Here is a 27,935-nt window from a genome sequence, read left to right on the forward strand (position 1 = left end):
ATTTGGTTTTAAAAAAGCCACGATTTTTATTAATCAGTTTTAGAAATGTGTGCACAAAATATTAGGCTACAGTAAATTTAACATATATATTAGAATTAATACAAACTACTATTTAAAAATGAATTGCTCGTTGTTATATCAATATTTGTGGCTGAAACAACTACAAGAATTTAAGGATAAAATAGTTCAGCATCACTCATGTATAACATGTCACTTGGATATTTCCACATAAAAAAAAAACATATTTATCCTTTATTCAAAAGCTTATTTTTCTTATTTAAAAGCTTAACAGAAAATGTATTCATTAGACTTAAAATTCATGTGTGGACATGAATTCACAGTTAAAATGGCTACATAAATATTGCAGATTTTCTAATAATAGTTATTAAATGAGGAAGATGAATGCATAAAGAAACCTCTAAATGTTTTTAATAATAATAGTGTTAAAATATAGTTTAAAAATCAGTTCTAAAATGTATCTCACAAGTTTTACGACTGATGTCAGCTTTTTTATAGTTTAAAACAGTATGATGAAATTAAGGTATACCGCAATAGCTGAAATAAATAACTTGTGGCTTCAACCAAATTTGAATATCATGCAATCCTTCTGAACTGATCAAACCATCCTTCATAAATACAGAAAACTTCTTAGTTTCACATCATTGTCATTTTAACATATGAAATACTGACAACGCCTTTTCAGAAATATTTGCCAAATTAAGAGATGTAAAACTTCTTCATAACTTTCAATAGTTAGAATTTGTTTCTACTTCTTCCAGTTAGAGTTGCCATTTCTACTGGTTTTTTTTGGTTTTCATCAAAACCAAAATTTATCTTTTCTGATAATTTATCACTACAAAATTATATTCCTATAGCATTCAAAACTATGGGGATATATAATACAATGATAAAAAGTTAATGTAATGTTGTAATTCAATCACATTCAACAAGAAAGGAGGCGGAAGTTTTAGGCCAATGGAAATAACAAAATCAACGTGTGGTTAACTCTTGCAAGGAGACTAACAGGTAATTTTTTTTTCATGTAACCCACCATTCATTTTTAATAAATAAACTAGGATTTTATCAGTCGTAACAGAGATAACAGATTCATCATATTTAAAAAGGAAGGAAGCATAAGAGGAAGTAGCAGCACAAACCAAAAACGAGAATAAAAATTAATATTTTAAAAATAAACTAGAAAGACACTAGTAGCATGGTTAATTTTAATATTTTGTCTATTGTGGTTACAACAACACATGAATTACTTTCAAATCTATTGTATAGTGTGAATTTGTGGTGAAATGTAATAATATCCAATGCAGTATAAATAATGTACTGTTTCATTACGAAACATTACATCCTTTCATTAGAAAGGAATATGTAAATGTTAAGCTTTTCACTCTCCCGTCTTTTTTTGTGGCTATCATCCATGTAAAGCATCTAAGATACAAGAGGGACCAGTCATTGTTGATTTCTCTGAGATTAATGATTTTCACTATAAAGCCAGCCCCAGTGATGACTAGAATGAAGATGTATATAACTTATAGGGCTGATATTACCTGCAATCCAATGGGCCTGGCATGCTGATACTCGACTACATTATTGGCTCAGTAAAGAAACTTTTTCATTAAATTATTTAATTAGGCAGCATGAGTTAATGTCAGTATGTAATAGAGGTTGAATTCTTATAAAAAATAACCTACCCACCCAATTTTTAAATGAGTCAAATTAAAATTAACATAATTTTATTCAGCATTAGACTATGTTAAAATTTACTTTTTTCAGATATATTTTTACTATGACAATAGAAAAACACTCTTTGAGCCTTATGTTTATTTATTAAATAAATAAAAAATAAAATTTACATCATCAAATGCATCAAATTCATCAGATTATAATTATGTAAATTTTTATACAAATTTGTAAAGTAGAAACATGGATGAAGACGTTAAGGGATGTATTTAAAAAAAGTAATGGTACTTAGGTATTAAAGCCACCGCAGCTACAGCTTTATTTAAAAACAAAGTAGTCAATCTGATTTCGGCGGAAATACAGTGGTTAAAATTAAATTAATTTTTAACAAAATTACAAAAAATAAATTAATAATATTAGATTTGTTTTCAGTCTATACTTTATACAATGTGATCATTTTTCATTTGGCAATTATTTTTTTGCTATTATCTAATCAGCACAGTCAAAAAAATACTTTATTATTTGCATTATATTACTTTTAACATTTTTTAATATTAAAGAAGCAAAGAATGGATTAAATACAAAAATTACTATGCTGAAGTAAGCAACTTTGAAAAAATTAAGTTAAAAATTCCCTGAGGAAAAAATCCATCGACTGACAACTGAAAAAAAATCATTTTGAGTGGCAGAATAACCTAAAGTAACCCAAACTAGCTACCTGAGCTTAAATAACAACAATCTTAATTTAAATATAAATCTTAATATAAATTTAAATAAACATCATTGTATAGATTTAAGTGGTTATGAAGGTATGTTGTTCCACATCTAAACCCACAGAACGATTTCAAACATCCACACTAAAAAATTGTTTCTAAGTAAACTATCATAATTATAAATCTGTTCACATATGAGGGCTGAGAAACACAATATTAGCTTGCTGCAACCAAAGTATCCAAAAGTTACCCACTATCAACAAAATCACATTTTATTACTGACGAACAGCACAAAGTAATCTTTTTTTTATCAGCATAAAACAGGTTAAATATCTGCAGTTCAAAAATAAAGTTTTAAAATGGTCCCAAAAGAAAATTAAATCTGTAATAATTATAAATTCCTGTATTATAATAATTTCAATGCCTAAATTTCACGGTAAAAATTAATAATTGGGAGAAGAAAAACAATAAAACACAAATGATAACTAGTAATAAAATTGTTAACCTACGTCGTAATACAGAATCAGCTTCTGGCAAATCCCGACAATACACTATTACAGAAAAATATGATTTTTAATAAACTAAGATTAAAAACTCATATAAATAATAACTGCTTTAACAGCACGTAACAAGAAATAAAAATTGGGTATAACAGTGAATACAAATTCTGCGAGTTCAATCTTATAATTACCTCCTAAGACAAAAAAACCTTACAAACTAATTCACTCAATCTATATTATTATAGAAAAATAAACACAAAAATTATCTTCAAACTAAACGAGCACTTAAACGATTTACTCTCACCAGCTACAGTAACTTACTTCTCCAGAAACACTAACGGTGTTGTTTACAGATTAATCTTACTTAAGTATAGAATATTATTCTAGCAAAGAAACAGAATTTTATCGGTCCCACGCGGAAAAACTCGCGAATTCTAATAAAATAATACTGGTAAAAATTAACGATTGTCCAACACTAGTTACAACACAATAATTTCTATTGACAGAAAACGTCGATGCGCCTTAAGAACAGGAAGCCGTTCACGACTCTCTTAACTAATGAATAATGGCGGCATGTAAATAATCCTTTAGATTCAACCGAAATAATTATATTTTGATGTCATAATCTTAATCATTATGATTAACGTTAAAAATTAAGAAGAAAAAAAGTGTAATCTTTGCGAAAATTTATCCTAAAAACTGAAAGAGTAAACATTCGTAAACTTTCAATAATTCAGGAGGCATGGATTCTTTTAAATCCTACAATTCGAATTCTTTTAAAAAGGCGGGAATTAAACTGCAAAGAAATTTTTATTGCAACTAATCAGTTCTTCGTTAATAAATATTTTATGTCCCTATTATTCTATTTGTTTGTTGTATTCGTTAATAAATAAGGATCCATTAAGTTCTTTATGATACTGGGGAGGGGTGTCCCCAGTATTGACAATTTGCGATGCTCATACTATACGAATTATGTTTAAAAATAACTGTTTACTAATATTGATAATACATTTCTTTATACTTTTAATTTTATTTCTGCGATTGAATTCATTTATTTGAACATTTAGCACAAACAGTATAATTTTTTTTTCTTCTTTTTTTGAGGGTTAAAGGTATTGACTACTATGGTCATCAACTACTTGCCACAACAACAAATAGGGGAAAGAAAGAAGAAAAAAGTAAAAAATTTCTTTCCCTCCCTGATAAAGATCCTTGAGATATAGTATTTTTAGAAGAATATTCATCTCCAACAAGCCATCCAAAAATAGGCATGTTAAAAGACATTGAAACCCCAAAATGAAACATTAACATTATATGTTTGACCATACAGATTACAGCTGGTGTCAGTTTAGAAACTACAACCACTGATTTAAAGTAAGCTTGTCCAACACTATTTACAACACAATAATTTCTATCGGCACAAAACGTCGATGCGCCTTAAGAACAGGAAGCCATTCCTGTTCTTAATGCACATCCAATGCATTGCAAAGGCGTCAGGATAAACAGATGATCAACCAACTTGTGGAATCCAGTATTTAATACCTTTACACTTTGATTTATTAAAAGTGGATGAATAAAGTTTCAAGTGATGCAGAGGGTAGAACTTCTCTTTCTAGCAAATGACTTTCTAGCAGATGTATACACAAAACATCTGTCCGTAGTCAAGCTTCGATTGAACTAATGCTTTATGCAGCCTCAGCGGTATTTGCATCTATTTCTCATTATTTTGCACTATTTCAATGGAAATATCCATTTCGACCATCCCTGAATCCATTTTGACTAGTTTGGCATGACGTCTGTACGTATGTATCTCACATATCTCAAAAACAATTAGCTGTAAAAAGTTCAAATTTTGGAAAAAACCAAAATTTGAACTTCCTACAGCTAATTGTATGAAGGGGGGTGCAATCCCCCTTTTGATTACCCCCTTCCTACAATAAAAGGGAGGATTTCACACCCCCTTTTGATTGCAATCGACTGGACCAAAAGTATCCATAAAAAACAAATTCCAAAAAATTGGATTTTGGGCTGAGAGCTTTTCAATGTTATATCATAGGTGATACTTATTTTCATTGGTTCCAGAGTTATAGCCAAATAAAATTTTAATTAATGAAATATTTGGATCTTACAAGGGGAAGGCACATCAATTCAAATCCACTTCATCTCCTTTTTTTTAACTTTTTTTTTTTTAATTTATTGATTTATTAATAATGATTAACCTCTCATTGTAAAAAAAAATTTACGGCGAATAATAATTCAATAACAACAACAAAAAAAAAAAGAAAAAATATCAGAAGTCTTTAACAAACTAAAATTTTATATACTTTTCATTTCAAAAAATTGTATAAATGTAATTTAATAGGCGTTCAAGTGTTGTCCACGTCATCTTTTTTAATAATAATTTAATGTCGGCACAAGAAGTGACATATCACGTTTTATCATTACCATTGTCAAAAAGTAGTAGACAAAAAATTTATATTAACACAAGTCCAATAAATGAACATGCTTTATTGTTAAAGTCTCTGGCTGAATTACGAAAATTGAGTTCTGATCTAATGAAATATTCATGGATAATGCCAGAACAAAATATGCTAACAGACCTCCAACACTCGAAAATATATGTTTAGCAGATTTTGTTTCTAGTAGTTCAGAACAAAAAATTCAAAATAATGACAATGAGGATGAATTAATTGAATACCAACCTAAAAAAAAACTGCTATTATTAGATACAAGCAGTGGCAAAATGAACCTAATGAAGTAGAAAATGTAATACCAAAACGTTTACAATAATAATGTAGAAACAATTGAACCAAATTGACAAAAATATTTGGTTATAGTTGATGTATTAGATAAAGCTTTAGAAAATTCTCAGAATGTAGAAGATGAAGAAATTAATAGTTTCTTAGGTGATGAATTATATGGGCACCAGCGAATTGACATTTTACAAGCTGGCAAAGAAATTTGTAAAGAAAAATTTTACAATAGTTTTGTAGGCCCTAAACAAGTATCACCTAAAAAACTGTTAATTATAATGTCCAAGTTAAATAATTTACAACATGAATTTGTAATGCATGTGTTGAATTGTTTTATTAATTTATTTTATTAAACATATTTATCATTAAATTTAAGTTAATTTAACCAAAGTTAATTTATTTTTGTTTTCAGGAGAAGACACAGAAATGGTAACTTCCTGCTTGGTGATACTGGTTCTTACAATACCACATCTTTTTTCTTGTTCATGGCGAGTTCAAAATTATTGTAGATTAAAAACAATTAGAATTTTAATAACATATTTAATTGCTTTATTTACTAATTCATAACTTAAACTCTTTTCTTTTTTCAGTTTTTCTTTTCTTATATATTATTTAAAGTGAATTTTAACCTTGTATTAGGTGAACTAAATCTCTGTAGGCTGGAGTTAAGGACACCATCTCCATTTTTTAAGTTTTATAAGACCAGCAGTTTGAGTTTTGAAATTTTCTTTTACTTATTTCCTTTTTCATCACCATCTTCCAACATAACATTTGCAATTAAAATACTCTATTTAGGTCTACTTGAATAGATGCTATTGCTTATTTATTAATTTTTGTTTCATATTAAAAAAAAAAAAGGACATGCGTCATATCTCTATTTACTTAACATTTTTTTTTTAATGAATTCTGTCATCATGTCCAGAAATTTGTAAAAGAAAGACAGTAAATCTGAAGAAAATTACAATTATTTTGAAAAAAATATTTGATAATATCAGTGCAATGCAACCTTCTGAATGTTTCATCCAATAAACAAAAAAATTGTGCAATAAAAAGATTGTACAATATTGTAACATTGTTACAATGAAAAGAAAAAGGTAATTTTAAAAGACTAATTATTATTATTATTTTTTTTTGTTGAGGTTTTTAGGGGTATCGACTATTTTAGTCATTAGCCCCACTTCAAAAAAAAATAAAAAAAGGTTCATAATTTTCGATTTCTATTTCACTTTTGAAACCTAATTTTTAACGCCTAGGCTTTCCTTTCAGCCATCCTTTCTTGCACTGCTTTTCCATTCTTCGTACGGCCTCAACTTCTGATGATAGTGTGTCTGAGGCCTCAGACATGGCATCTTCTTCTCTTTCTGATACCAATGATGTTCTCCAGCTTCCATCAGGTGATGAATGCTTCGTTGATGCTGTTAGCATCGTTGGTATGGAATCTAAACTAGCAAGTGATGCACTTTCGGCAGCTGATGAGCTGGATTCGATCTCTAAGGGAGTGCTAGGTCCAGCTGAAATAAACGCTCTCTCCGAAGCTGTTTTTTGAACTTTTGGAGGCTCTATTGGTACAGGTTTTATATCGTCTGTGTCTGGTGCTTTCTCAATAATGACTTGCACCTCCATTTCCGTAGACTCAGATTTTTCCTTACTCTTGTCACAATTTCCTTAGCCTTGTGACTAGACGACGGAGTGATCTTTTTCTCGTTTCCAGATAAATTCAGATTTTTATTTATTACATCAAGTGGTTGTGATATAATCACAGGATTTGCTAATTTTTTATGCTGTTCTGGCACGTTTCCTATATCAACGACATCAGTCCGAGAATGAGCCTTCTCATGTTTAACTGGTTCTGTCCAATGAGTCGACTCAATGTTTGAATCAATGATTCTTTCAATCATTGTCGCAGACTTGGTGCCATCGTATTAAGCAACTGCTCCAAGTTAATTATAGATGTAGAAGGGGCAGCAGCTGCTTCTGCATAAGTGGTCAATGGTCGAGGTGTACGTTGACTAACAATTTTCTTCGCTTCAGGATAACTGACTTTTTGAAGCATTTTAACTTCCTGAATGGCCATTTCCAATTTATATACTGGGCAATTCCTTGATCGGCAGTTATGATGCCCTTTACAATTAATGCAGCTTGGAGGATCTTTACATGGATCACCCTCATGCGTTTTTATTCCACATATGCATATTTCCTGCGCTTCACATCTAGCTGCAGTGTGTCCGAATTGTTGACACTTAAAGCATCTCATAAAGCTCGTACATCAAGTCGATGTATGCCAGCTCGTACCTTTTCAGGAAGGTTAGGCCTATTAAATGTCAAAACATGCGAGGCTGAAGGAACAACTTCACCATTTCTTCTCATGGTTAATCTGCAACACTGAGTCACTCCCTGATTCGACATTTCTTGTACGATTTCTTCTTCTGTACAATTTAGAAGATCGCGACAAACAACAACTCCTCTTGATGTATTAAGGGTGCTATGCGATTGCACAAATAGTGCAAATTCACCGATCTTCTTCAATGCCTGGACTTTCTGGCTTTGACTGTCGTTGATAGTTTCGACGTGCAATCCATTGAAAATCTTCTGGATTTCTTTCAGAACCAACAGCACAATTAGCAATCTCTCTAGCGATTAAAAATGGACTAACCTTTTGAAAGTTTCTGTTCTCCTTCGTAATAATTAAAAATCTTGGCTTAGGTACATTATAACCAAAAAACGTTTGCGTAAGTCTTTACTGATTCTATCAGCATCTTTTTTAATTTTATCAGACTCTTTATTCTTTTTCCTCTTCGCTTGTGGCGAATCGGAGGTTTCTAAACGAGGGTGTTTACGTGTACCCTCTGCCATGTTTGATTGTTCAAGAATATTCATGTGGGCTTATCCCTTCTGTAGCAAGGCTAGCCGCCGGAATACCCCCCCCCCCTCATACAGGGCTACTAACCTTGGAGGTCCAATCCGGTACTCCGGTGGAACCGGCATATGTCCTGGCAGAGAGCGGATGCGCAATCTCTGCACTGGCTCCAGGCTCCTACTCACCGAAGCTTTCAGAGCTCCCATGCACCGACATACATGGGCACCATTGCTACATGCTTCCCATTGCAGGGGGCATGTGGACAACGGAAGGGTCTCCGTTACACCTGCAATAACTTGGACCCTGGCCGCCACATCGCCAGCTCTAAATATGGTATGTGTCCACTTCCTAATCGATTAATTGTTCGTATCCTGCAGGTGGCCGAAAAATCCAATCCGTCTTGTGACCTGAAGAAGAAAGCAGGTCAAAAAAGGAATATATCCGAGGAATTTACTAGGAGCCCCGTTTGCCAGCTATAAGTATTGTACGTACCAGCTGTTTCCGCCCTGGACGTGGAAAGTAGATGTTGTGTTCCGGACGTGGGGATTACCTACCTCAGGGCATTATTATTATTTATTCATTTTTTTCTCTTTTATTTTACGGGCATTGACTGCTAAGGTCATTAGCCCTTGTCACATTCTTGTCACATTCTTAAAAAGAGATTAGTATCACCATCTGGATCGTCATATGTAAGGGTGTAAAGGGCCCTTACATTTTATTTAAAAGCACAAACTACACAGAAACATTAAGACACAACAACAAAACAACACTTATGGGATGTAAAGGGCCCCGATATTAAAATTTGAGATTAAATTCTCAAAGAACATAAAAGTAAGTGATTGGCGCAAAATAACTGCAGTTATAGTGTCCACAAGAAAGTGAAATACGTAAATGTAGATATAAACTTTTGAACTGATGGTGGTTTTGGGGTCTGGGGAATGTAAAACGCGAAGATATATCGAAATTTTCCGGAAGTCAAATCATGGTACTCATTATAATAGATAGCTTTCTTTTGAAATCTACCGAAAATCTACAAATTATGTAACTATATATGTAAACCGACTAATAAAGACGTCGGGAAAAAATTTACTTTATCTTACTGCATATATTGGGAGTATCGATTTTAATAAATTAAAATCTAATCTTTTTTCCTTAAACTAAAAGATTCAATTGAAAACTTGAATCAGTCAAATGCAATTTACGTACACTTTATAGACATTTAAAACAAAAAATCGGATGTACAAGTGCACATAAGTAATGAAGTTACCGCTTTTTCGAAATACAGAAGGGAAAAAATATAAATTTGAAAAAGTAATATAATAATGAAAAGGTAAAAATTCTGGAAAGAGAAATAATTACCAAAATAATATTTGCCTTGATATATGATAAACATTAAAAACAAAAGAGGCGTAAGACAAAATTATTAACCGATAAACTTCGCGTGTCTGAGTAGTATTTATATATTATTATAATTATAGACGAAAACTTCCCAATAGAAGACGTTAAGCATTCATGATTCATATTTCTTTCCCTTGGCATTCTTCTTTTCCCTCCAAAATTCTTTCTTCTTTCGGAAAAGGCCTTCTTTCGTTATTCAGACCCCATTTCGGACGATGGTGTTTAGGCTTCGGCGCTTCTGGTTTAACTTCCCATCTATCTCTTTTGTTTCTGTACATGTTTCTGTCTATGATCCCCTCCAGTGTAATTCCGGCGTGTTCTAAATCTTTTCGTGTTTCTGCAAGCCAGGGATTGCAACTTTTAATGATGTAAAGTACGCGATTATTCTTTTGGTCAGTCGGTTTTCCGCCAGCTTGCAAAGGTGTCCGAAGAATTTCATTCGTTTTTCCTTATGTCAGTTTCCGTATGTTTCAACAATTTCGTTCGGTTATAATCTGTACCTTCTTAAGTTTGTCTCGGTCCCAATATTATCCTTATAATCTTCCTTTCCTGTTTCTTTATTTCTTCTATTTCGGTTTTCCTATTTAAGGTCAATGTTTTACTGATATATAATGCTGTGGGTTTAATAACTGTGTTGTAACGCCGGATTTTCATTTGGCGTGAGAGGGATTTCTTGTTATAGAGATTTTGCATTAAACGAAGTATTTATAGTATATTTAAATATAGTATATATATATATATATATATATATCAATTTCATAATTAATAGTAGTAATATAATACGATGATATATGTGTAATTGTATATTTTATTTTTATAAACCATGTAAAATGTATAATCATGTATACAAATTATGATTTGTAGTCGTAAAATGTTTGTAAAATATTTATACCAGATGTTTTATTTTGGTTATATTGTTCTTGGGTGGGGGGGGGGGGTAGTAGTTAGGTTGAAATATACTCAAATAAAATGGAGAACTAGATCGGTGAAGGGAACCAATAGTTTGGTTTTTAGAAAGGTACGTTAAGATTTGGTTTACTAAGAGGAAGAGTAGGGGTATTATTTTTTACATTTACCTATTTTTTGTTTTATGGCTAGTCAGTTCAGTTTGTGTAAAAATGTTTATATAATTTTTACATTTGAAAAATCCTAGGATTTTAGACGAAAGTAAGTAATCTCGGTCAATTTTTGTTAGATTTTTTTTATATAACTTCGATGTTTTGTTTGTTTGTGTTTGAGTAAAACCTAAAGGTATACAAAATACGTGTCCGCAAAAATGTTTGTCATTTTTGCAACCGCTTTGAATCCGGCGCTGTGATTGGTCGAAAGGGTGTGGCGCTTTCGCGCCCACTTCTGTAACAGACGTTCAAAATAGGACGCTCAACCTTAGGCCATGTTCGTCAGCTGTTCTTTAGTTGCGCGCCACGCCAGCCGCGGCTGTGTGTGTGTTCTCCTGATGAACGAGCCACGTCCGGGTGCTGGTATAGCGGGTGACCCCTCCCGGTGCAACGGCCACGACGACCAGGATCATCCTCGAGGTACGTCTAAATTTTTATTCACACACATACATAATATATTTCATTTTTCACAACGGGAAAAGGGAAATTCCCACAGGAAAAATGGAACTTTTCAATCCAAGATGGCTGACCACCGTCATCTTTGATTTTGGAGCCGTACTCCTATTTCCGTACTACTCCGGCCCCCTCCTACGACAATACTTCTTGCCTACATCACTAACATCTGTCATGGTCGGAGATGCCCTGACCTAACAGTATACGAACAAAATGCTCGCTGTATTCCTTCTATTACAGATATTGGGCACAGGCCCACAAGCGTGACGACTTCCCGCAGCGAGCCACGGATAGCTGGAGACATTCTGTATTCTCCAGTCACTCTTTGCACCTCTTCGCATCTACTGGATCAAATGTATGAAATCACAAAGATCAACATACAGTTACAGAATACGGCACTCGCTCTAAAAGATCGCGAGCAGGACTAATGGTAAAGGCTCCTTTGCTCGTAACAGGGACGCGACCAGGAGTCGTATCCACTCTTTTCGCCGCGATGAGGCGGGTGCTTGAACAATTCCTGCGCCAAAATTTCTGAATCCCCGTGAAAGGATTATGAATCGAATATTGACTATGTAAAAATTAAAAAGTAACAGGGATAGAGAACATCCTTGTTGGACTCCCTTTCTTATGTTCTTCCATTATTACTGTTGCAGTTTGGTTCCTGAAATGTTAGCAATTGTTCTTCTGTCTCAGTACTTATTCTACTCCACGTTGCTGAATGCCTTTTCTAGGTCTACAAATGCCAAGTATGTTGGTTTGTTATTCTTTAATGTTCCTTCTACTACTGAGCACTAAAATTTCTTCCCATGTCCCCTATACTTTTCCGGAAACCAAATTGATCTTCCCCTAACTCTTCTTCCACTCCCCTTTCAATTGTTCTGTACAGAATTCTAGTTAAGATTTGTAATGCTTGAGTAGTTAGGTTAATTGTTCTGTATTCTTCACATTTATCTGCTCCTGCTTTCTTTGGTGTTATGACAAAAACACTCTTTTTGAAGTCTGACATAACTTCTCCTTTTTCGTAAATATTACACTTAGTTTGTATAATCCATCTATTACTTTCTCATCTGCACTGTGCAGTTATTCAGCAGGGATGCCGTCTATCCCAGGAGCCTTTCTGGCATTCATATCTTTAAATGTTCTCTTAAATTCAGATCTCAGAATTATATCTATTCATCCTCAACGACTTCCTCTTCTTCCTCTACAACACCAGTTTCTAATTCATTTCCTCTGTATAACCCTTCAATATATTCCACCAACCTATTGATCTTTTCTTTTGTATATAAACCTGTGTACCATCTTTATTTAACATATTATTAGATTTTAATTTATGTACCACAAAATTCTCTTCAACTTTCCTGTATGACTCCATTTGTTACATTTTCACCCCCTCTTGCCATCGAGTGCTGAAACCTAGCAGTGGCTAGGATACCCATGGTAAACTATGGTCACCAGACCATTACGCCACTCTACATCACAAGCTGCTCCCTCGAGCACTGTTCGTCTTCTAACCAGTCTGCACTCGTACCTGACCCAAGACGGTCGTGTCTGGGATGGAGTCTCTCAATTTTTGTTCGGATGGACATTAATTTAAGTTTTATTTAGTTTATGTTTGCTATCTTATAAGTTGCAAGTGTTATGTAGCAAAATTATTTTAAACTGCAAGACGAAGTACAATTCAACAATGCTGCAGTACAATTCAGCTGCAGTATATCGTCTGAAATCTAAGGTTTTCTACCAGTAATCTTTGTTCCACCTAAGTTTGCTTCTGTTGATTTAAGAATTTCCTTTTTAACATTCTCCCATTCTTTTTCTACATTTTCTACCTTAACATTTTTACTCAGACCTCTTGCGATGTCCTCCTCAAAAATCTTCTTTACCTCCTCTTCCTTAAGGTACTCTAAATTCCACCAATTCATCTGACACCTTTTCTCCAGGTTTTTAAATCACAATCTACATTTCATTAACACTAAATTATGGTCACTATCAATGTCTGCTCAAGGGTAAGTTTTACAGTCAATGAGTTGATTTCTAAATCTTTGCTTAACCATGATAAAATCTATCTGATACCTTCCAGTATCGCCTGGCTTTTTCCATGTGTATATTCTTCTGTTATGATTTTTAAACTGGGTGTTGGCAATTACTAAATTATACTTGTGCAAAACTCCATAAATTGGTCCCCTCTTTCATTTCTTTTCACCAGCCCATATTTACCCATTACATTTCCTTCCTTTCCTTTCCCAATGTTTGCATTCCAATCTTCAACTATTATTAAATTTTCATCTCCTTTTATGTGTTTAATTTCTTCGTATACATACTCTACATCATCATCATCATGGGTGCTTGTAGGCATATCAATCAATGTCGATTAGGTTTCGATTTTATCCTTATTACAATGATTCTATCGCTATTCATTTTTAAACACTCTACTCTCTTCCCTAACTTCTTGTTCATTACGAAACCTACTCCTGCCTGCCCATTATTTGACACTGAGTTAATTATTCTAAAATTACCTGACCAAAAGTTATTTTCCTCTTCCCAATGATCCTCGCTAATTCCTACTACATTAACATTTATCCTATCCATTTCCCTCTTTAAATTTTCTAACCTACCAACCTTTTTTAGACTTCTAACATTCCATGCTCCGACTCGTAGAATGTTATTTTTTAATTTTCTAATGATCCCTTCCTTAGTAGTCCCCACCCAAAGATCTGAATGGGGGACTAGTTTACCTCCGGAATATTTTACCAAGGAAGACACCTCCATCATTTTTATATGAAAATGCAGAGAGCTACATTTTCTTGAAAAAAAAAAGCAGCTGTAGTTTTCCATTGCTTTCAGCTGTGCAGTACTCAGAGGATTGAGTGATGTTAATATGGCCGTTTAAGTCATCCTGACCTACGGCATTAACAACTACTGAAAGAGCTGCTGCCCTCTTTCAGGAATCATTCCTTAGTCTGGCTCTCAGCAGATACCTCTCCTATATGGTTGCACCTTCGGTCCAGCTATTCTGTATCACTGAGCACTCAAGCCCCCTCACCAACAGCAAGGTCTCATGATTCATAGAGGGTGTAAATCAAAATATAATCAGTTAAAAATGTTATGATGGTTATTACAACCGTTCCTGTTGTAATCCTCACCACCTTATGCAGTTCCTTCACCGTCACCACCACTGCCAAATCGTCGGCGTATGCCACTAATTCCACTTCAGGCAGCCACTCCTTTTGAAGGAGGTCGTTATACACCATGTTTCACAGAATGGGGGCCAGGATTGAACCCTGTGGCACTTCACGCTGCATGAATTCAATGACCTCCTTCCTTTCTTCGGACATAATTCTCAGTTCCCTTCCATTGAGGTATTGTTGTACCATCCTCAGCAGGTATAGCAAGATGCCTCTTCCCTCCAACTGCCGCAAAATGGCCTCCCATCTCACTGTGTTGAAGAGGTTGGAAAAAACCAGGAGAATGACCAGGGTAATCTTCCTCCATTGCCTGGACCCCAAGGCCGCTCCTCCACCACTTCCATCACTCTTCAAACAGTGCCCACTGCACTTCTGCCCTTTCGAAAGCCATATTGTGTATCAGAGAAGCTTCCTGACCTCCACAGCTACTCCTACAGTAATTTTGAATATAATATACAATATGTATATTGTATATTATATATACAATGTATATTATAATATACATTATGTATCTTATATGTATTTATAATATACAGCTGCCAATATAATTTTGAACAGCTTACCCAGGCTACCAAGCAAGCAAACCAGTCTGTATGTTGCTGGGCCACTCTTCCCCCCAAACCTTTTTAGGCAGGAGGACCACCCTCACCACCGTCCATGGTGTCGGAATACTTTCTTTAAATAGGCAGCTTTTAAGATGAACAACCAGAGGGATTATCACCAGACAATAAGGATAATACCATTCAGTTTTAGAATTGGGTGTTTCATATAAAAAGTAGAGACATAAAGTAACTAATAATAGCGCCATAATATGGTTCTCAATTTTTATTAAGGTTGGATATTTTATAATGATCACCTTTCAGTTTCTATTGTTGATTCCAACCACAAAGAATTACAAATTTTAAAGATGAAATTTCCACTGCATTTTTGAGAAAAGTAAAGACTTCTAAAAAATTGTTTATTGTTTTTTTATGAACAGAGTGTTCATTTCATTTACAGTGTGTCTCATACTATTAGCTGCAAAGAACTTTAAATGGGGAACTTTTCCTGATTTTTGGGAGTACTAAAAATACCTCACTGATATGTTCTCACTGTATTTATGAAAATAAATCCACAACCATCTGCCAAAAATCTAGGCAAGTATCTCTCTTAAAAAAAAAAGTGCATTATATAATGTAACATATATCAGTACATACAAATGGACATGAGGTGTTTAGCTCCTTTTCTTTTTCCTGTTTAGCCTCCGGTAACTACCGTTTAGATAATTCTTCAGAGGATGATATGTATGAGTGTAAATGAAGTGTAGTCTTGTACATTCTCAGTTCGACCATTCCTGAGATGTGCGGTTAATTGAAACCCAACCACCAAAGAACACCGGTATCCACGATCTAGTATTCAAATCCGTGTAAAAATAACTGGCTTTACTAGGACTTGAACGCTGGAACTCTCGACTTCCAAATCAGCTGATTTGGGAAGACGCGTTCACCACTAGACCAACCCGATGGGTTAAGGTGTTTAGCTCCTAAACAGTTGCATTTACCAAAAATAGAAATGTCTAAGAATTATGTATTGTATGCTAAAATGTTATAAAAATTGAGGAATTCCATTAAAAAAATTGAGTTTGTTGGTGTATTGAAAAAGTGGGGCTTCATGCCAATAGGATACCATTAATACATTTAAAGATCAGGTTAAGTTCCCATTTAAAGTTCTTCAAATTTTTCCTAGTTCATGAAATTCCATTGGTGGCACACTTAAAATGCACATCCACATATACAATTTGAAAATTTGTTCTGATTAAATTTTCAAAAAAAAAAAAACATTAAAAATGTGTTTAAAAATAATCTACTTTGTGCTATCTGGATTTTAAAATACTATTAATTGTTTATTTTATTTTTTTCACTATACCTTTCCATTTAATATAGCATTCTTTAGAATCAAGATAATTGTAACTAATGTTTTGTTAGCATTTCTGCCCAAATTAATAATTATTCCATATTTCCATTTTTGTCTGTTCCGATAAGCATGCAACAGAATGTAAAAATTTGAAGAATCCATTATCTATTTTAGTTTTGTATAATAGAACAATTTGAGAGTTAAAAGCCCTGTATTGAGAAGTAATTCATTATCATTATCATCCAGTGAAGAAGGAAATGAAGATTAACATCACATACTTTAGTGCAAATTAAGTACATGAAATAAATAAATCAAAATATCAGATGATAAGTAGAAAATAAGTTGGGATTTCAGAAATTATGCTGAAAAACAGCCACTTTTATATGTAATAATTTAGTTAAAATGATCAACTATAAGTTATTAAAGGACATCCACATTATTCCCTCTTAAAGAAGGGAAAGGGCAAACAATAATATATAAATAAAAAGTGTTTGACACTTGCACTCGTTCTTTTAATTTACCTGAAGGTATTAAAGTTATAAAAAATTACTATTATTACTAGATTACTTCACATAGTACACAGTATTGGATAGCTTACAGAGAATTTTTAAAAATAAGAAAAAGTTTTACAATTATGTGCAACTAAGCAAAGCATCTGAGTGCTAATCAGTAAAATACATGTCATTTGTTTTTTTGATGTTGTCAGCAGTGAAACTAACAGCTGAATTTGTTCATACCTTACTTCTAAGTCTCATTCTTGATGATACTTTTTATTTTCATAACTATTAAGCTTTTATTTACTACTTTGTTTCCAGAGTGTAACAATGGTTTTAACACATGAGGCTCCAGTTTTAATGGGTAAAAATGTGGCAGTGAATGCATAGAATTATGAAGGAAATGTTTCCAGACATTGATGTTCCACATCATTACTGTGTGAAACTTGATCAAAAATTTAAGAAAAACTAGATCTATTAAAGATGTACCCAAACCCAAAAGATAATCTTATCTTGAGAGAGAAAACATTGAATGATATTTGTGATCACATAGCTCACAGTCCTAAAGAGTCTAATGGAAAATTGGCACAACAACCAGAAATTTCAAGAAGTAGTATGCACAGAGTACTAATTAAACATTTAAAATTACAACCATGTATTTATAATTCCAGCGCATTAGTTGCTTGATATTCTGATTCTCTTAAATGTGTTGATACTGCTAGTGGTTTTTGGATTTTATAAATGAGAAAAGAGAAGTCAAGCTCAATGTTAATTTTTTTCCAGATGAAACATAATTTTATTTATGGCCGATGTCAACAGCCAGAACAGTGAGATTTGGTCATTCAATAATCCTCATTTGATCTTGGAACTACTGTTGCATGATGAAAAAATTGGAGTTTGGTGTGCTATATCACATTAGCAGATAATCATTCAGTTTTTTCAGACACAGTAAACTCAGAATATTATTGCAATGACAACATTTATCCTTTCATCGCAATGAAGCTGCTAATTTTTCATTGAATTTGCTGTTGAAGTAATAGGCCCATTTCAAAGTAGATATGAAGATTCCTAGATGTTACAACTGCATATTTGTGTATATGAGATCTGTTTACAAGAACAATCCTCATACCCTGAATGAACTAAAAAATAACTTAACTGATTTTATAATTGGAGTCACTCTGATACTTCAGTGTGTATTTTCAAAGTTGTTGAAACATGTTCAGTCATGACTGGAGGCAAGTCCAGTGGCCATATTGACCATTTCCTATAAATAAATATTCATTTTAGCAACTATTATTCTTCTTTCTATCATTGTTATCTGAATGTAATAAATGTTTATAAACATTGATGCAGTTTTATTTGGAATCACCATTATTATATATTTTATTACAGTATTTTACCAATATTATATTATTTTATTCAGTGTTAAAATGTTTAAGTGAATAGTAATCATTATGATAAAGCAAAAAATATATGCATGAAGAAAAAAATAAGTGATCTGGTATAACAAATTCTTATACACATATATATTTTCATATACTTTTATGATATTAACCATTTCCAAGGGAAAGATGAAGACAAAAAAATGTAAATAATGATTTTCATTAAAAATATAAACAGACTTATTACTGAAAATAGTAAAGTTCAACAACAATACAGATACATATTGGAAGGAAATAACAACCAATTTTCTTTTCACATAGGGTACTGGGTCATTTTTTTTTAATGGATCTACTCTTATTTTTTTAATTTTATCTAAAATTAATGTCATCAATGCCCATATATAGAAATTTTTTGACCCATTTTTGAAGAATTTATGTTGAGCCAGTTTGGTGATATTAATAACAAACAAATATTAATATACAAACAACACGCATACTTATACATCTTACAGAGATATTTATGGTTTTTTGGACTCAGAGGGTTATGACTGTCAACATTTGAAAAAACCAACATTGAAATATCTGACCAATTTATATACTTTCCAACATAGCTGCAATAGAGCTACAGCCAGGAAGGTAAAAATGGTAAATTTTGTCCATCATTAACAAAAAAAAAAATTAATAAATTAAAATTTAAAAAATGATTCATCAAATAAATTTTATTAACAAATACAAACTCACTAATTTTCAATTTAAATTATTTCATAACAGTAGTAATCTCAATTTTTTTTTTTTTTGTTAGCATCTTGATATCTTGAAATTTTTCTTAATGTTTTGTAAGAATCAATAAATTTTTTAAAATGGTCATTAGGTATATTTTTAAGATTAACAGAATTTCTATCAAGCATTTCATATGATTCATTCAGCCATTTACTGTAAAGATCTTGTATTTGATTATTTACAACAAACTCTTTGTTTTTAGTAACTGGATATGAAAGCCTAACAGGACAGCTACATTTTGAATTACTTATTGGAGTCCATATTGGTTTTAAATCTGACTTAAAAGGATATGATGTATTAATTTGCCAGGATGAAGTATCTTTAATGTTATCATCATTAGAAGGAACTGCAGCAGCATCGATACCAGAATTCTCTTTGACTATTAAAAAGGGAATGCGTGAAACACTATTTGGGATTTTTATTATAAGAATAGGTGCACCTGGACCTACATATCTTATATACGATTCAACGACACTGTTTCCTTTATTTTGCAAATTTAAATAAGGTATTTCAGATACAGATTCCTTAGGTATCACAGCTAGAACAGCAGTAAAACCAGAATTATTGGATTTTAGATTTGAAACAATTGATGAATATGTGTCTCCTTGAGTAGAACCAGTAGTGCTTAGGGATGTAAATGGATATTTTGAAGTAGATGTATTTATATTGGACAAAAAATTTCCTTTTGAAGTAAAATTATTAAAATTTTGTAATTTAGTAAATTCATTGTTACTCTGTATATGATCAGAGTAGTTTATAAATGAAACAACATCATCATTCTTTTCTAACATTTTTAATGTTGTATTAGTAGCAGCTGCAGTTGTAAATGATTTTGTAAAATTTGTTAGATGACCATTAGCAGCAAAAACATCATCTGCTAAACATGTCAAATTATGTGGTGAAAGAATCTTTCTACATGTTACATTAGTATTTGAATCAAAAAGTAAATTAATACACGGTTCAAGAGTTGATGATGTTTGATCAACAGTGAACCTTGTAATCTTACTAGTACTAATCTTACTAGATGTAAGATTACTAGTTGTAAGATTACAATCTTCTGTGAATAATTCATCGTAAAAATCACAAATGTTACAAACTGCCCTTTTCTGTGTAGATGTTTCTATAAATTTGTTTGTAACACTAGTTATCTTTAAATTAGATTCTGTAGGATTTAATTTTCTTGTACTCTCTGGTACTTGTGTTGTTTCATTTTCCTTTTTATCTAATTTCATCGTTGTTGTTTCACATTTCTTTTTATCTAATTTCATCGTTGTTGTTTCACATTCCTTTTTATCTAATTTCATTGTTGTTGTTTCACATTCCTTGTTATCCAGTTTTTTAGTTGTTTTAATTTCCTTGTTATCTGTGTTTTTAATTGTTTCAAATGTACTTTTATAAATTTTTGTTGTAAATTCCTTGTAATCTGATTTTATTGTTGTCTTAAATTCCTTGTTATCTAGTTTTTTTGATGTTTCAAATTCCTTGTTATCTGATTTTATTATTGTCTTAAATTCCTTGTTATCTAGTGTTTTTGATGTTTCAAATTCCTTGTTATCTGATTTTATTGTTGTCTTAAATTCCTTGTTATCTAGTTTTTTTGATGTTTCAAATTCCTTGTTATCTGATTTTATTGTTGTCTTAAATTCCTTGTTATCTAGTTTTTTTGATGTTTCAAATTCCTTGTTATCTGATTTTATTGTTGTCTTAAATTCCTTGTTATCTAGTTTTTTTGATGTTTCAAATTCCTTGTTATCTGATTTTATTGTTGTCTTAAATTCCTTGTTATCTAGTTTTTTTGATGTTTCAAATTCCTTATCTGATTTTATTGTAGTAAATTCCTTGTTACCTATTTTTGTTGTCAATTCATTAAATTTCTTGTCATCTAATTTTGTCTTTGAAAATTCCTCATCATCTAATTTTTTTGTCGATTTAAATTCCTTGTCATTTAATTTTGTTGTAGATTTAAATTTCTTGGCATCTAATTTTGTTGTTGATTTAAAATCTTTTTCCTCTAATTTACTTGTATATTCTGGTAATACTGAGGTTTCTGTAGGTTCTATGTCATTTACATCTAGGCATTTTGTCCATTTTATTATTTCTGTGCAGTTATACTCTTTATCACCATGAGAAGGAAGTAGTATTTTTACAAACTTATTGAGTATTCTATTTGCTAACGTTCTATTATCTGCATTTATATTAGGTGTTGTATACCTTGACTGTAAACCAGAAGATGAAAAGATGCCGTTAATCAAATCACCAGTAGAAATACTCATTGTAGATAATTTAAAATGAATATCTGTAGATGTTATCTTTAATATCAGCGTTTTGTTGGATTGAGCTGCTGAAGAACTAGAAGATTTAATATCAGGAAGCAACATATTGTAATCTTTCTTCAACGCAGAACACATTCTTTCATTTTTTAATGTTGAATTAATTTTTTTTATCAGTAGCTCATAAAGCTTACTTTTTGGATTTAGATAAGATATTACTTCAGTTTTTGATTTAATGATTCTTGAAATAATAGGTGGATAATCATGAGAAAAATGAGCATTTTGAAAACTCTCCTATGCAATATAAAAAATTACTTTTATTACATACACTATTATTTTTATCACTGTACATTCTTTTATGCTTTTTGCAAAATTACAATATCAGAATAAAAGTCACTTGTAGAATAATCATACATTTTAAATGGAATACATATACATATCTGTGAACTCAGTGTGAATTATCAGTAACCATTAACTCATTATGAGTTACTTATAATCATACCATGTAAATAAATACATAATTCAATTTATTATTTCATTATACCAACAATATTTTTTATATTTGATTCAGAATTTTTAAAGAACATTTTTGACGATGCAGTATCCTGCAACAATACTCTTAGAAATTAGTCTATAATATAGAGTGAATGTTATCTATTCTGTACTCTGGTAGCCACAAAAGAAAATTTATATAGATATAATTTATCTTTAATTTAATTAATTTAAGAATTATTAATATTGTCAACTATTTTGTCATGTATTAGCATAGTTCAGTAATAAAAGAGACAAATGACAACAGCAGAAAAACTATTTAATAGAATAAATGAACTATTTGACATTCAGTAGTCACCTTTGACTCAAAAATATCCTCCACCGGGGAGTCTTACTCTTTAAGGCTTTGGGGGTTGGTGCCCCCACAGTCCCAGCCTCTTCAGCTTTTCATCCCAGTACACACAAAGTTGCAAAACACTACACTATACACATACACTACACCAAGAACACTACACAAATTATAACATATATCCTTACACAACTACATAACATTCTACACTATTTCTTCTTACACTCATTGGTGTTGCAATACATTACGAAAGCAACCATAACCCAAAATGGAAACTATTGTGCCAATGAGTGGATGGCTCTACGTAGTGAGTCTTGAACGATGTCCTGGGCAAACAAAGTTGTATTTAGCTCTACCTCCAGTACACATTCACTCTAATGGAGTGGTCTGTTATATCACCCATACTCATGGGAGCAGTGTATCTGTTCCAATTAAAACTTTTTCTGTGGTTGTTGGACACTTGAAAAACAAACAAAAACGAGGGTTTGAAAAGACTTCGACATGATGACACCACATATTGATGAGGTCAAAAAATGTGCAAATTGTAAAGGTCCACACTCAGCAAGACTTTGAGAATGCTCCACTTACAAAGAAAAGAAAGCTATTTTGAAGATCTGTACTGAATGGAAAGTTCCCTTTCCTATAGCTTGACGGAATACAGAAAATCTCTCAGCATGAGATATCCTGTACAACCTGGAATATGTTCCAGCTCTCTTGAAACTATATACCAAAAGAGACTGAATGCAGATATTGCAAAGAATTTAATAAATTAGTAGAAACATTATCAGACCAAGAAAAGTCCCTTACGGCTGCTATTACAGTATTAAGTAGTGGCAAGAAGGTAACTTCTGGTATTTGGAATTGTAATTGATCAACTAAGGCAGAACTTAGATCTCTGTTTATTGAACGATGGATCGTACACGTTTATGTCATTTTCATCGGGTATATTTTCGTGCATCGATCTATCAATGTGTTCAGCAACCTTACTCCCACGACTTACCTGGTACGTTTTTCAAAAACTTCTTTGGAAGCGATCATAGACCGGTTGTAATATCAGTCGATAGTAGTGATTTGCCTCGGAATCAACCACGCAGATGGGTGGTTCGGATCGGATACAAGGACTCCTTTAGCGATTATGACAAGAGCGGTAGCACGATCCACCAACTTACCAAGTTTACAAACCAGATTCTCGATAACGCAAATGAATCCATCCCTTTAACATGGAAAGCCAAGGCGGCCTGCTGTTCCTTGGTGGAATTAAAACTGTAGGCGAACACTAAGAGATCGGCGTCCAGCTTTACGTAATTTCATTCGAAGACCGACGACTGAATTGCTCTACGCCTTCCGTAACGCGAGGGCCGTATGTCATCGAATATTTTGGTATACTAAACGAAAATCTTGTCTGAATTACGAAAAATCCATTTCTCGTACAACACCATCAACTGTTGTATGGAGAAATGTTCAAACTGTGTGCGGATCGGTACATTCACTGCAGCCGATCCGATTGCCAAACGGTGGAGACCTTGTTATCACGACAGTTGATGTAGCGAATACATTCGGAAGGTCGTTCAGGGCAGTTTCATTTACATCATTATATTATCCTGCGTACATGAGATATAAGTTGAAGGTAGAAAATATCCCGTTCGTGATTGGAGATTCGCAAAATGAATACCCTTTTCTTATAATGACCTAAAGTATGGCTTGAATAAATCTCGTGACACTTCCCGCAGAAATGGTAATATCAGGCACGGTATGTTATCACACCTCCCAGATATTGACGTCTTTTGTGTATTTTTAACAGAATATTCTCTGACCTGGTGTGTCCAGATTCTTGGTAATCCCCGTGCTGAAACCTGGTAAAGGTAAATCATGCCCCACATGTTATTATTCTATCTCCTTGGCCAGTACACTGTGCAAGGTGATGGAACGAATGGTGAGCCGTCGTCTAGAGTGGTAACTTGAGAGAAACGCCCTAATTGTCCAAGAACAATGTGGTTTCCGCCAGTATAGATCATCTACTGATCACGTAGTTGCCCTGGAAGCTGCTATAAAAACGCCTTTTTATTCCGCCAACACCTGTTTGCTGTATTTTTCGATTTGCAAAAGACGTACGACACAGCATAGAGGAGAGGAATCATAAGTACACTTCATGAACGGGATATATAAGGTACTCTTCTCACATTTATCAGGGGTTTCCTCAGCAATCGGTCCTTCCGAGTTCGAGTTGGAACACGGTATCTGAAAGTTTCACGCTGGAAAACTGAGTACCACAGGGAAGTTTCCTTAGTGTTAATTTGTTTGCGCCATAAATAGTATAACAAGCTGTGTGCTAAAACCGGTTATGTGTTCTTTATTTATAGGTGATTTTTCTATTTATGTAGCATATAGAACGTTAGCAACATGTGACAGGCTGCATCAAAACACAATAAGTCGCTTAGAATCGTGGTATAAGTCTAATGGATTCACGTTTTCCCCGGAAAAAACAAAGTGAATTTTTTTTCCCGGTTAAGGAGGGAACATTTTGACCCTCAACTGTATTTATATGATAAACCAGTTGAGGCATGCACGCGGGTTAGATTTCTAGGAATGTAGTTAGTTCAACGACTAACGTGGATAGCACATTTGAAGGAGTAGAAAATGTTTAAAAATGTTAGACTTGCTGAGTGTTTTATCTAATACCCGTTAGGGAGCCGACCGTATGTACATGTGCTTCTACCGAGCTCTGGTTCGTTCCCGCTTAGACTGCGGCCGGGTAGATGATTTGTCGGCACGGGCCACCGCTCTAAGGATGCTCGATGCAGTCCATCATTCATTCATCCGTTTCTTCACGGGTGCCTTTCGCTCAAACCCCATGGTAAGTCTGCTGGTGGACAGTGGTGAGCCATCTCTTCGGAATAGGTGGAAGCAGGTTATATGCTCCTATTTGACTCGGATTAAACGCAAGCAACTCATCCAACCTTTTATGCGGTATTCTCCAACCAGCATGTTAATCGATTCCAGAAACAGCCGAGATTTACTGGTCCGCTAGGCATCAAAGCTCAGCGCCTTTTCTCGGCTCTAAATATAAAATTACCTCCAGTCCTTACTGTTTTTCCATGTTATTACCCCCCTTGACAGCCTTCTGTCGTTAATTGCTGCTTTGATCTTTGTCAGTATAATAAAAGAACACAAATCCGGTTATCTTACAAAATGAATTTTGTAATATTATAATTAGCATGAAACCTGATGTTAAGGTTTATACGGACGGCTCTAGAAACGTTAATCCTGTTGGTTGTAGTTTTGTGGTTGGCACAGAACATACATGTTTGGCCTTCTCAGCATCATCAGTATTTTCGTTGCAGAACTGTATGCATTAATAAGACCTACATATAATTAGACGAACATTTTGAAACGTTCTCGTTTTCTCAGATTCCACGAGTGCCTTACAGGACAATAATGACGTGTTCACCGCACATCCTGTTATCTGTAAGTTTCATTATGTCCTTTCGCAAACGAATCACAGTTGTAATACAACATTGAGCTTTTGCCGGATCCCCAGCCATATTGGAATTTATGCAACAAGCGTGCTGATAGTGCTGCAAAGGAAATTACATTCCAACTCCTTTCATTAATAGTGTCACTTTCAACGATAGTTTTTTCTAAAGAGGATGGTGCATGATCAGTGGCAAAGCGAGTGGGATGCTAATATTAACAATCTACTTCATCTAACCAAGAACAGTGTCATTGTGAAGCTGTTCATGCAGAAATAACCGTCGACAGGAGGTTGTTATTTGCTGTTTGCGAATAGGGCACACTAGGCTCGCTCATGGACATCTTATGATGCAAACAGCTGCACCCGTTTATGCACGCTGCGACTGCCAATGTTAGTTGAACAATTGTGGATTGTGTCTGTTATGCGGCACTGCGTCGCTAGTTTAACCTAGGGACTAACATGCGAAATATTGTAGGGGATAGTGAAATTCTGTTATCTTATGTTTTACGGTGTATATATAAACGTCCATTTATATTCAAGTACCTGAATTACTGTAGTGTGTTTCAGCTATTCACACCATTTCCCGTAAAGCAGATGGTAATTTTATTACTTTAATGCAGATATGTATGTATATTGTGATACATTTCTGTTTATTACAAGAAATATATCGGGTCCGGGCAGTGATAACGCGGGAGCGTTTTTCGCCCAGTAAAAAACCCCAAAAAATCAGGTTCAAAAATAATTTTCATTATTATAAACTCTTTTGTTTATTTCAAAATGTCAGCATCACTGGAAACGTGTACCTTGAAAATTCACTGGCAGATGTTAAAAGAAAATGGTGAAAAGTGTATTATCCATGCAAATTTTTAATGAATGGATCAAATAGTTTAAATCAGGCAGAACAAGTGTCACCGATTTCCATCGCAGCGGAAGACCGACGGAAGTTTCGACTGACGTTATGCAAAATTGCATTAATTATTTTATTTACAAGGATAAACCTATATAAATTTGGGAAACTACTGAAATGTGTAGTGCAAGCAACGGTATTGTCCACTATACTATGCACGAAAAACAAATTACCGAAAAACGTATTCCAGATAAATTCTGAGACAGTCGACTCAAAATCACAGACATCTGAATTTACATTTGTACGGTAATTAAACGACAATTTTTAGCGGCAGGTAATTCTTTTTTTGATTGCATAATTACTCGTGATGAAACTCGGATTGCTCAATTTGTGCCAGAATCAAGACATCAAAGTACAGAATGGAAACATCCCACTTCGTCTGTCAAGAAAAAAATTTAAAACCTACGCCAGTAAAATAATGCTAAAAATGTTTTGGGGCTATAAAGGCCCAATTTATTTCTGATTATTTGGAAGAAGAACGTACAATGTACATTGAGTACTACTGTGACATGCTAGAAAATAAAATGAAACCCGCAATAAGGAGGAAACTTCTTTGTTCTCTCAGAAAAGGCGTCATTCATGTGCATGACGTGGGCGATAATGTTCGCCCCTTACCACAAAAGTCAGATCGAGAAGTGTTTTTGCTACACACCTTACATTCCCGGTTTCAAAAAATCAGATCTCTTTTTGTTTGATCCTGTCAAAGGGTTTTTATATGGCACTGAGTTCGACAATAATGGGTCGATAATAGCTCGGCAACAAAGGTTAACAAATTCTTTACTACTGGGATAAGAAAGCTCACAGAATTACCAGACAGGTGCTTAAAATGTAACTGTGTGTTATATTGAAAATTAGTGTTTCATTTACATTGAATAAATAATAATTTTTCTAGTCATTTGCCTCTTTACTTATTGAATGAATCACAATAGAAATTTCACCTCTTTTTGCAACAACAGAAATCTTATTTTTAATAAATATTTGATGTAAACAAAAATACATTACAAAAGATGTACTTTTAATGTTAATAGCTTTTAATGCATCAATTTTAAAAGTAATTAAGACAAATGTTAACATACTTAATTAATTAATTTAAATACTTAATTTAATTAATTGATAGTTCAGCTATTATTATGTCTACTATATATATTTAGGCAAGTTCCTGCCAAATTTCTATTGTCATCTATTAGTTTTAGAACTTCATTTTGTATATAATCAACTCATATAATTTTC

General features: G+C 33.3%; 1 protein-coding gene and 1 long non-coding RNA gene across 5 annotated transcripts in view; one reads left to right on the top strand and one right to left on the bottom strand.

The window, feature by feature from the left end:
* Positions 1-3,444, bottom strand: part of XNP (ATRX chromatin remodeler XNP) — a 226,453-nt gene extending 223,009 nt beyond the window's left edge. For 3 of the 4 annotated variants that reach the window (XM_075356424.1, XM_075356423.1, XM_075356421.1), the window contains exon 1: positions 3,227-3,444. The gene's annotated coding sequence lies outside the window, so the exon portion shown is untranslated. Of the gene's footprint in view, positions 1-3,209 lie in introns of all 4 variants that reach the window. The other variant, XM_075356422.1, reaches the window with a different exon arrangement.
* A 7,890-nt stretch (positions 3,445-11,334) lies between these two features.
* Positions 11,335-27,935, top strand: part of LOC142320269 (uncharacterized) — a 35,870-nt gene continuing 19,269 nt past the window's right edge. Inside the window, exon 1 of the long non-coding RNA XR_012755332.1 lies at positions 11,335-11,451. This is a non-coding gene — a long non-coding RNA (uncharacterized LOC142320269). The remainder of the gene's footprint in view (positions 11,452-27,935) is intronic.

The sequence above is a fragment of the Lycorma delicatula genome, chromosome 2, assembly GCF_047948215.1.
Source record: "Lycorma delicatula isolate Av1 chromosome 2, ASM4794821v1, whole genome shotgun sequence".
NCBI lineage: Eukaryota > Metazoa > Arthropoda > Insecta > Hemiptera > Fulgoridae > Lycorma > Lycorma delicatula.